At 21.0% G+C, this 12,562-nt stretch overlaps 3 pseudogenes; 1 reads left to right on the top strand and 2 right to left on the bottom strand.

Moving 5' to 3' along the window:
• The first annotated feature begins 3,468 nt into the window (after positions 1–3,468).
• On the top strand, positions 3,469–5,087 carry LOC137932554 (ATP synthase subunit a-like; annotated as a pseudogene).
• Positions 5,088–6,310: 1,223 nt separating this feature from the next.
• On the bottom strand, positions 6,311–8,234 carry LOC137932553 (NADH-ubiquinone oxidoreductase chain 5-like; annotated as a pseudogene).
• A 2,310-nt stretch (positions 8,235–10,544) lies between these two features.
• LOC137932552 (NADH-ubiquinone oxidoreductase chain 1-like) lies at positions 10,545–12,556 on the bottom strand (annotated as a pseudogene).
• Between the last annotated feature and the right edge of the window lie 6 nt (positions 12,557–12,562).

Here is a 12,562-nt window from a genome sequence, read left to right as displayed (position 1 = left end):
CTTCTGAAGCAGCTTTAAAATATTTCCTTACTCAAGCAATTGCTTCTATTAATTTTTTATTTTCAATTTTAATTAAAATAATTATAATTAAAAGATTTGAAATTAATTATTTTTTATCTATTATAATTAATTCTTCTATATTAATAAAAATAGGATCAGCCCCTTTTCATTTTTGATTTCCCAATATTATTGAAGGATTATCATGATTTAATTGTTTTATTATTATAACTTGACAAAAAATTTCCCCCATAATTTTATTGTCTTATTATATAAATTATAACTTTTTAATTATAATTATAATTCTCAATGCTATTATTGGTGCTTTAGGAGGATTTAACCAAACATCTTTACGAAAACTTATATCTTTTTCATCAATTAATAATTTAGGATGAATATTAGCAGCTTTAATAATTAGAGAAAACTTATGAATATTTTATTTAATTTTTTATTCATTTTTAATTAGAATTATATGCTTTTTATTTAATTTTTTAAATGTTTACTTTATTAATCAATTATTTATTATTAACATAAATTCTTTAATTAAAATTTCTTTCCTGATTAATTTTTTATCATTAGGAGGATTACCACCATTTTTAGGTTTTTTCCCTAAATGAATTATTATTAATTTTTTATTAAATAATCAACTTTTTTTTATTACTTTTATTTTTATTATAATAAGTTTAATTTTATTATTTTATTATATTCGAATTGTTTATTCATCACTAATATTTAATTATCTAAAAATAAAATGATTTAAATTTTTTTCTAAAATTAACTCATTATTTATTATTAATTTACTAAGTATAATTTCTTTACTAGGAATAATCTTAAGAACTTTTTTTTTTATGTAAGGTTTTAAGTTATATAAACTAATAATCTTCAAAATTATAAAAAAAGAAATTCTTTAAGCCTTAGTAAAAAAAAAATTACTCCTTAAAATTTGCAATTTTACATCATTATTGACTATAAGACTTAATTAATAAAAGAGATTATTTCTCATAAATAAATTTACAATTTATCGCTTATATTTCAGCCATTTTATTAGCGAAAATGACTATATTCTACTAATCATAAAGATATTGGAACATTATATTTTATTTTTGGAATTTGAGCTGGAATTTTAGGCACTTCTTTAAGTTTATTAATTCGAACTGAATTAGGAAATCCTGGCTCTTTAATTGGAGATGATCAAATTTATAATACTATTGTTACAGCTCATGCTTTTATTATAATTTTTTTTATAGTTATACCAATCATAATCGGAGGATTTGGTAATTGATTAGTCCCTTTAATATTAGGAGCTCCTGATATAGCCTTTCCTCGAATAAATAATATAAGATTTTGACTTTTACCCCCTTCTTTAACTTTATTAATTTCTAGAAGAATTGTTGAAAATGGAGCAGGCACAGGATGAACAGTTTACCCCCCTCTTTCTTCTAATATTGCACATAGAGGCAGATCAGTTGATCTAGCTATTTTTTCCTTACACTTAGCAGGAATTTCTTCCATTCTAGGAGCAATTAATTTTATTACAACAATTATTAATATACGAGTTAATAACATATCTTTCGATCAAATACCTTTATTTGTATGAGCAGTAGGTATTACAGCTTTATTATTACTTCTATCTCTCCCTGTTTTAGCTGGAGCTATTACTATACTTCTCACAGATCGTAATCTTAATACTTCTTTCTTTGATCCTGCTGGAGGAGGAGATCCTATCTTATATCAACATTTATTTTGATTTTTTGGCCATCCTGAAGTTTATATTTTAATTTTACCTGGATTTGGAATAATTTCTCATATTATTTCTCAAGAAAGAGGTAAAAAAGAAACTTTTGGTTGTTTAGGAATAATTTATGCTATAATAGCAATTGGCCTTTTAGGATTTATTGTTTGAGCTCATCATATATTTACAGTAGGAATAGATATTGATACTCGAGCTTACTTTACCTCAGCCACAATAATTATTGCCGTACCTACGGGAATTAAAATTTTCAGTTGACTCGCCACTTTACATGGAACACAAATTAATTACAGTCCTTCTATTTTATGAAGTTTAGGATTTATTTTTCTTTTCACTGTTGGAGGATTAACTGGTGTAATTTTAGCAAATTCATCTATTGATGTTTCCCTTCATGATACTTATTATGTAGTAGCTCATTTTCATTATGTCTTATCTATAGGAGCTGTATTTGCAATTATAGGAGGATTTATTCACTGATATCCTTTATTTTCAGGTCTTTCCCTTAATCCTTTTCTTTTAAAAATTCAATTTTTTACAATATTTATTGGAGTAAATTTAACTTTTTTTCCTCAACATTTTTTAGGATTAGCAGGAATACCTCGTCGATATTCTGATTATCCTGACAGTTTCATTTCTTGAAATATCATTTCCTCTTTTGGCTCTTATATTTCTTTATTATCTATAATAATAATAATATTAATTATTTGAGAATCAATAATTAATAAACGAATAATTTTATTCTCCCTTAATATATCATCTTCTATTGAATGACTGCAAAATTTACCTCCAGCAGAACATTCTTATAATGAACTTCCTATTTTAAGAAATTTCTAATATGGCAGATTATATGTAATGGATTTAAACCCCATTTATAAAGGATTATCCTTTTTTTAGAAATGGCAACCTGATCTAACTTTAATCTCCAAAATGGAGCATCTCCCCTAATAGAACAAATTATTTTTTTTCATGATCATACTTTAGTTATTTTAATTATAATTACTATTTTAGTTAGATATTTAATGATTAACTTATTTTTTAATAATTATATTAATCGATTTTTACTAGAAGGTCAAATAATTGAACTAATTTGAACAATCATTCCAGCTATCACCCTAATTTTTGTAGCTTTACCTTCTCTTCGTCTTTTATATCTATTAGATGAACTTAATAATCCATTAATCACCTTAAAATCTATTGGCCATCAATGATATTGAAGCTATGAATACTCTGACTTTAATAATATTGAATTTGATTCTTATATAATTCAATATAATAATTCAGAAATAAAAAATTTCCGTTTATTAGATGTTGATAATCGTATTGTCTTACCTATAAATAATCAAATTCGTATTATAATTACAGCAACAGATGTAATTCATTCGTGAACTATCCCTTCTCTAGGAGTTAAAATTGATGCTAATCCTGGTCGACTCAATCAAGGAAATCTTTATATTAATCGCCCAGGAATTTTTTATGGTCAATGTTCTGAAATTTGTGGATCAAATCATAGATTTATACCTATTGTAATTGAAAGAATTTCTATTAAAAATTTTATTAATTGAATTAATAATTATTCTTCATTAGATGACTGAAAGCAAGTATTGGTCTCTTAAACCACTTAATAGTAAATTAGCAATTACTTCTAATGAAAGAATTAGTTAAATTTATAACATAAATATGTCAAATTTATATTATTACTAAAGTAATATTCTTTTATTCCTCAAATAATACCCATTAATTGAATTTTATCTTTTTTTTTTTTTATTTGTATCTTTATTTTATTTAATATTATAAATTATTATATTTTTTTAAATAAAAATAATTTTAATAATAATCAAAATAAAAATATTAAAAAAAATTTTAACTGAAAATGATAAGTAATTTATTTTCAATTTTTGATCCTTCAACTAATTTATTTAATCTACAATTAAATTGAATTAGAACCTTTATTGGTTTAATTATTATTCCATATTCATTTTGATTTATTCCCAATCGTAAATTTGTTTTTTGAAATTTAATTCTTAATAAATTACACAATGAATTTAAAACTTTATTAGGTCCTAATAGATTTAATGGATCAACTTTTATTTTTATTTCATTATTTTCTTTTATTTTATTTAATAATTTTTTAGGACTATTTCCTTATATTTTTACTAGAACAAGTCATTTAACAATTTCTCTCTCTATCTCCCTTTCATTATGATTAAGATTCATACTATATGGTTGAATTAATAATTACCAACATATATTTATTCACATAATTCCTCAAGGAACTCCTAGTATTCTTATACCTTTTATAGTATTAATTGAAACAATTAGTAATATTATTCGACCAGGAACATTAGCAGTTCGACTAACTGCTAATATAATTGCAGGTCATCTTCTTCTTACATTATTAAGAAATACTGGAATTAATATACCTTCCTATATATTAATTTTTCTAATTTTTATTCAAATTTTATTATTAATTCTTGAATCAGCAGTTGCAATTATTCAATCTTATGTAATTTCTATTCTTAGAACATTATATTCTAGTGAAACTAATTAATGACAATACACAATAATCACCCTTACCACTTAGTAGATTTTAGTCCTTGACCTTTAACAGGATCCATTGGAGTAATAACTTTAGTTACAGGAATAATTAAATGATTTCACAATTTTAACATAAATTTAATAATTTTAGGCTACATAATTATTTTATTAACAATATATCAATGATGACGAGATATTTGTCGAGAAGGTACTTTCCAAGGTAAACATACTTTATTTGTATCAAAAGGTTTACGATGAGGAATAATTCTTTTTATTATCTCTGAAGTATTTTTCTTTATTTCATTTTTTTGAGCTTTTTTTCATAGTAGTCTTTCACCTAATATTGAAATTGGGGCAATATGACCTCCCTTTAGAATTATCCCATTTAACCCCTTTCAAATTCCATTATTAAATACAATTATTTTAATTACCTCAGGAATTACAGTCACCTGAGCTCACCATGCAATTATAGAAAATAATTTTTCTCAAATAACTCAAGGATTATTTATTACTATTATATTAGGAATTTATTTTTCTATTCTACAAGCATATGAATATTTTGAAGCTTCTTTTTCTATTGCAGATAGAATTTATGGTTCTACTTTTTTTGTAGCAACAGGATTTCATGGACTTCATGTAATTATTGGAACAATTTTCCTTTCTATTTGTCTTATCCGTCATTTAAATTTCCATTTTTCTAATAATCATCATTTTGGATTTGAAGCAGCAGCATGATATTGACATTTTGTTGATGTAGTATGATTATTCCTTTATATTTCAATTTATTGATGAGGAAACTAATTTATTTATATAATATATTTAGTATATTTGACTTCCAATCAAAAAGTTTAATTTAATTTAATATAAATAATTAATTTATTATTAACATTAACTATTATAATTATATTAATTTCTAATATTTTAATACTTTTATCCTTAATCTTATCAAAAAAATCATTTATAGATCGAGAAAAAAATTCTCCATTTGAATGTGGATTTGATCCCAAATCTTCTGCACGAATACCATTTTCTCTTCATTTTTTTTTAATTACTATAATTTTTTTAATTTTTGATATTGAAATTGCATTAATTTTCCCTTTAATTAATTGTTTTAACTTAGTAAATTTTTCTACAATAATAAAAATTAGATTTTTTTTTTTAATTATATTATTAATTGGACTTTATCATGAATGAAATCAAAATATACTTAATTGAACAAATTAGGATTATAGTTTATAAAAAACATTTGATTTGCATTCAAAAAATATTAATTTTTAATTTATCTTAAATAAGAAGCAAATATTGCATTTAATTTCGACTTAAAAGAAAGAGTTAATAACTCCTTATTTAAATAATTAATTGAAACCAAAATAGAGGTATATCACTGTTAATGATATTATTGAATAAAAAATTCCAATTAAATTATGAAATATAAAAATTAAGCTACTAACTTAAATTATAGTGGTTAATAACCATTAATATTTCTATTTATATAGTTTATTATTAAAACATTACATTTTCATTGTAAAAATAAAAAAAAATTTTTTATAAATATTTAAAGATTTAATAATCTCCCTAATATCTTCAATATTATGCTCTTTTTATAAGCTATTTAAATTAATTAAATTAAAAATATTAAATATATAATTAATATTCATAAAATAAAACTAAATAAATAAATTTTAAAATTATTTATTTGATAAAAATTATAGTAAACAGAATAATTTTTAATAATATCAAATATACCTTGACCTCTATAAATTTCTCTTCATCCCATATCAATATTTTTTATAATATTTTGACCTAATTTTAAAAAATAATAATTTAAACCATAAGTAGATAAATTAGGTATAAATCATATTAAACATAAAAAATTTCTTAAACTATAAGTTATTAAAAATTTATTCACAGAATAAATTTTTATATTTCTAATTAAATATCCTATTAATAATCCTAATATTCTTACATAAATTACTATTATTTTTATATTAAAAGGTAAATAAATTATATAAGGATAATTAAAAAATTAATCAACTTAATATTCTTCCTACTACTAATCTTATTCCTAATAATATAAATATTCTCTTTAATATTATATAATCCTCATCATATAAATTATAAACTACTAATAAATTATAATCATTAATTATTAAATAAAATAATAAACGAATAGTATAAAATATAGTTAAACCAGTAGAAAAATAATATAAAAAAAAAATTAATATATTTAAATTTCTTATACTAACTATTTCTAAAATTAAATCCTTTGAATAAAATCCAGCTAAAAAAGGAATACCGCATAAAGCTAAATTAGAAATATTTAAACATAATGAAGTTAAAGGAATATAAAATCTAATTCCTCCTATATAACGAATATCTTGAATATCATTTATTATATGAATAATAACACCCGCACATATAAACAATAAAGCCTTAAACATAGCATGAGTTAATAAATGAAAAAAAGCTAAATCAGCTAATCCTATTCTTAAAATTCTTATTATTAATCCTAATTGTCTTAAAGTAGATAAAGCAATAATTTTTTTTAAATCAAATTCATAATTAGCAGAAATACCAGCCATAAATATAGTTAACCCTGATAAAACTAATAAAAACTTTAAAAAAATTATATCAACTAACATCATATTAAATCGAATTAATAAATAAACGCCAGCAGTAACTAAAGTAGAAGAATGAACTAAAGCCGATACTGGAGTAGGAGCTGCTATTGCTGCAGGTAATCAAGATCTAAAAGGAATCTGAGCTCTCTTTGTTATAGCTGCAATAATTAATAAAAATCTAATAAATTTTATTATAAAATCATTATTTATAAAATTTAAATAAAAAATATAATTTCATCTACCATAATTTATTATTCAAGCAATAACCATTAAAATTATTACATCTCCAATACGATTAGATAAAGCAGTTAATATTCCTGCATTATAAGACTTAATATTTTGATAATAAATTACCAAACAATATGAAACTAAACCTAACCCATCTCATCCTAAAAAAATTCTAATTATATTAGGTCTAATAATCAATAAAACTATCGATAATACAAATAATAAAACTAAAATAATAAATCGATTTAAATTTAACTCTGAATGTATATCTTCCTCTATAATAAATTACAGAAGAAGAAATTATTAAAACAAATATTAAAAATAATAAAGATATTCAATCCAATAAAATAGACATTACTACTCTTATAGACCTAAAAGAAATAATTTCCCACTCTAAAAATAAAGTTAAATTCTCCATAATAAAATATATTATAAAAAAAAAACTTATTATTCTAAAAAAAAATAAAAAAAAAAATCTAATAAAACAAATAGAATATCTTTTAATGATTTAAAATGAAATTTCATATTTTTGACTCCACAAATCAATATTTTATATTTAAATTATTTAAATAAAATCAAATAAAAAAATAATCAATTTTTAAAACTAAAACATTAAGAGGTAATCAATGTAATATTAATATTAAATATTCCCGTGATACCCCTGTATAAAATCTATAAATTCCTAAATTATATTTTCCATGTTGTGTATAAGAATATAAATATAATCTATAACCAGCTCTAAAAAAAGAAATCATAATCAAAGTAATTATTGATAATCAAGATCATCCTACTACTCTATTAATTAATCTAATCTCTCCCATTAAATTTATTGAAGGTGGAGCTGCTATATTTGAGGATATTAATAAAAATCACCACAATCTTATCGAAGGTATAAAATTTATTATCCCCTTATTAATATATAATCTTCGTCTTTGTAAACGTTCATAATTAATATTAGCTAAACAAAATATTCCTGAAGAACATAAACCATGACCAATTATTATAATATAAGAACCTACATAACCTCAGTAATTTATAGTTATAATACCACAAATCACTAATCTTATATGGGCTACTGACGAATAAGCAATTAAAGATTTCATATCAACTTGACAAAAACAATTTAATCTAATAAATAAACCACCTAATAATCTAATAACTACTCAAATAAAATTAAATTTTATTCCAATTTTTTGAAAAAGAATTATAATTCGTAAAAGTCCATAACCTCCTAATTTTAACATAATTCCAGCTAAAATTATTGAACCTGAAACCGGAGCCTCTACATGAGCCTTAGGAAGTCATAAATGAACAAAATATATAGGTATCTTTACTAAAAAGCCAAAATTATTGATAAATATAATAAAAAATAATCTATTCTAAAAAATTTATAAAAATATATAATTATATAATTTAAGTTATGAAAAATAAAAAAAATTCCTATTAATATAGGTAAAGAAACAAATAAAGTATAAATAATAAATAAGCTCCTGCCTGAATTCGTTCAGGTTGATAACCCCATCCAATAATTAATAATAAAGTAGGAATTAATCTTCTTTCGAAAAATAAATAAAATAAAAATAAATTTATTACACTAAAAATTAAATATAATATAATTAATAAAATTAAAACATTAAATAAAAAAAAATTTGAGTAAAATTTTATTTTATTCAAATTTTCTCTTGCTATAATTATCAATAAGCAAATTCAAATTCTTAATAAAATTAACCCATATGAAATTAAATCACAACCTATTATATATCTTAAATTTCTAAAATTATAAATATTAATACTTAAATTTATAAATAAAAATATAATCACTATTATTATTATTTGAACCATTCAAAATATATTTTTTAAAAAACATAAAGGAATTATAAAAATTATTATAAATAAAATTTTATCATTTTATAATAAATTAAATCTTTGAAAATAATCATTACCATGAGTACGAATTATAGAAACTAAAATTGATAAACCTAAAGCTCCTTCACATACTGAAAATAATAAAAAAACTATTATTATATAAGTATCATTTTCTATATTATTAAAAGTAATAACAAAAAAAAAAAAATTCTTAAAACAATAAATTCTAAACTTAATAAAACAATTAATAAATGTTTATGTTTAGAGCAAAAATTATATTCCCAAAAATAAATATAATTAAAATAACTATTATCATATTTATTATCATTAGTAGTTTTTATAGTTTAAATAAAACATTGGTCTTGTAAATCAAAAATAAGTCTTTTTCTTTAAAAACTTCAAAGAAAAAGAATTTCTTTATCTATAATCTCCAAAATTATTATTTTTATTAAAATATTCTTTGATATCATTAAAATTTTTATTTCATTAATAATTATATTATTTTCTTTTATTATATTATTTTTAAATCATCCTTTATCAATAGGATTAATAATTCTTATTCAAACTTTACTTACTTGTATACTATCTGGCATATTATTAAATACTTATTGATTTTCCTATATTTTATTCCTAGTATTTTTAGGAGGATTATTAGTTTTATTTATTTATGTTTCTAGAATTGCCTCCAATGAAATATTTAATATTAATATTTATTTAAAAAATATTTTTCTATTTTTTTCTATTATTATTTTCTTTATTTCAATAATATATATATATAATATAAATTGACTTAATTTCTTCTTCAATTATGAAATAAATGATATTCTTAATCCTTATATTTTTTTAATAATGAAAATAAAATTAATTTATCTAAATTATATAATAATCAAACATATTTTTTAATAACAATAATAATTATTTATTTATTTATTGCACTCGTAGCAGTAGTAAAAATTACAAATATTTTTTTCGCCCACTTCGTTCATCTAATTTCTAATGATAAATAAATTTTCAACCTTACGAAAAACCCATCCTTTACTTAAAATTATTAACAGTTCATTAATTGATCTTCCTTCTCCTTCTAATATTTCCATTTGATGAAATTTTGGATCTCTTTTAGCTTTATGTCTTATTATTCAAATTTTAACAGGTTTATTTTTAACTATATATTATACAGCAAATATTGAAATAGCATTTTATAGTGTTAATTATATTTGTCGAAATGTAAATTATGGTTGATTAATTCGAACATTACATGCCAATGGAGCTTCTTTTTTTTTTATTTGTATTTATTTACATATTGGACGAGGAATTTATTATGAATCTTTCAATTTAAAATTTACTTGAATAATTGGAGTTATTATTTTATTTGTTCTAATGGCAACTTGGCAACTGCATTTATAGGATATGTTTTACCATGAGGACAAATATCTTTTTGAGGAGCTACTGTTATTACAAATCTTCTTTCAGCTATTCCTTATTTAGGAACTATATTAGTAAATTGAATTTGAGGAGGATTTGCTGTAGATAATGCTACTCTAACTCGATTTTATTCTTTCCATTTTTTATTTCCTTTTATTATTCTTATATTAACAATAATTCACCTTTTATTCTTACATCAAACAGGATCTAATAATCCATTAGGAATTAATAGTAATTTAGATAAAATTCCTTTTCACCCATTTTTTACATTTAAGGATTTAATTGGATTCATTATTTTAATTTTATTATTAACTCTTTTAACTTTAACTAATCCTTATTTATTGGGAGATCCAGATAATTTTATTCCTGCTAATCCATTAGTAACTCCTATCCATATTCAACCTGAATGATATTTCTTATTCGCTTATGCAATTTTACGATCTATTCCTAATAAATTAGGAGGAGTAATTGCTTTAGTTATATCTATCTTAATTTTAATTATCTTACCATTTACATTTAATAAAAAAATACAAGGAATTCAATTCTATCCTATTAACCAAATTATTTTCTGAATTATAATTATTACTATTTTTTTATTAACTTGAATTGGAGCACGACCAGTTGAAGACCCTTACATTATTACTGGCCAATTATTAACTATTATATACTTTTCTTATTTTATTATTAATCCTATTATTAATAAATTTTGAGATAACTTAATTTTTAATTAATACTTAAATTAATGAGCTTGTATAAGCATTTGTTTTGAAAACTTAAGAAAGAATACTTATTCTATTAATTTATACTAAAAATATTATTTAATTTAAAAAAATTTTGTACCCCAATAAAAAATAATAAAAAATTTAATGAAATAGGTAAATACCCTTTTCAAGATAAATATATTAATTTATCATAACGATATCGAGGTAAAGTGTCCCCGCACTCAAATAAATAAAAAAGAAATAAAAACTAATTTTAAATAAAAAATTAATCTAAGCCTATAACCTCCTATATATATTAAAATAAATAATAATCTTATGAATAAAATTCTAGAATATTCTGCTAAAAAAATTAAAGCAAATCCCCCTCTTCTATACTCAATATTAAACCCTGATACTAATTCTCTTTCCCCTTCAGCAAAATCAAAAGGAGTTCGATTAGTTTCAGCTAATCTTGACGATATTCAACATAATCTTAAAGGAATTATTAAAAATAAAAATCAAATTATTTCTTGGTAAAAAAAAAATAATATTAAATTAAAATCTATAATTAAAATAATTCTTGATAATATAATTAAAGCTAATCTAACTTCATAAGAAATAGTTTGAGCAACTGCTCGTAAACCTCCCAATAAAGCATAATTAGAATTAGAAGATCATCCAGCAACCATAACAGTATAAACTCCTAAACTAGTACAACATAAAAAAAATAAAATTCCTAAATTAAATCTAATTATATTAAAATAATAAGGAATTAATATTCATAATATTAAAGAAATAATAAATCTAATAACAGGAGAAAAATAATAAGATATATAATTAGAATAATTAGGAAAAGTATGCTCCTTAGTAAATAATTTAATAGCATCAGAAAAAGGCTGTAAAATTCCTATAAAACCAACTTTATTAGGTCCTTTTCGAATTTGAATATAACCTAAAACTTTTACGTTCTAATTTAAAAAAGCAACCCCTACTAAAACACCAATAATTATAATTAATATTCCAATAATAAATAATATTATATCTTTTAGTATCATTTACTATATATATAAATAATTATATATTCATGACTTCTAAAATCATTACATTTTTTCTGCCAAAATAGTTATTAATTTATTAATAACATTCATTTTATAAAAATTATTTTTAATATTTGATCCTTTCGTACTAAAATATTATATTTTTCTAAAGATAGAAACCAACCTGGCTCACACCGGTTTGAACTCAGATCATGTAAGATTTTAATGATCGAACAGATCAAAAATTTTAAACTTTTGCATTTAAATTTTATCTTAATCCAACATCGAGGTCGCAAACTTTTTTTCTTATAAGAACTAAAAAAAAAAATTACGCTGTTATCCCTAAGGTAATTTTTTCTTATAATCATTATTAATGGATCATTAAATCATAAATTAATGTTAAAT

This window comes from Battus philenor, unplaced genomic scaffold, assembly GCF_028537555.1.
Source record: "Battus philenor isolate CCGP_79_NKW_IND1 unplaced genomic scaffold, ilBatPhil1.0.hap1 SCAF_95, whole genome shotgun sequence".
In the NCBI taxonomy this organism is placed as follows: Eukaryota; Metazoa; Arthropoda; class Insecta; order Lepidoptera; family Papilionidae; genus Battus; species Battus philenor.
This window is presented reverse-complemented; position numbering and strand designations above follow the sequence as displayed.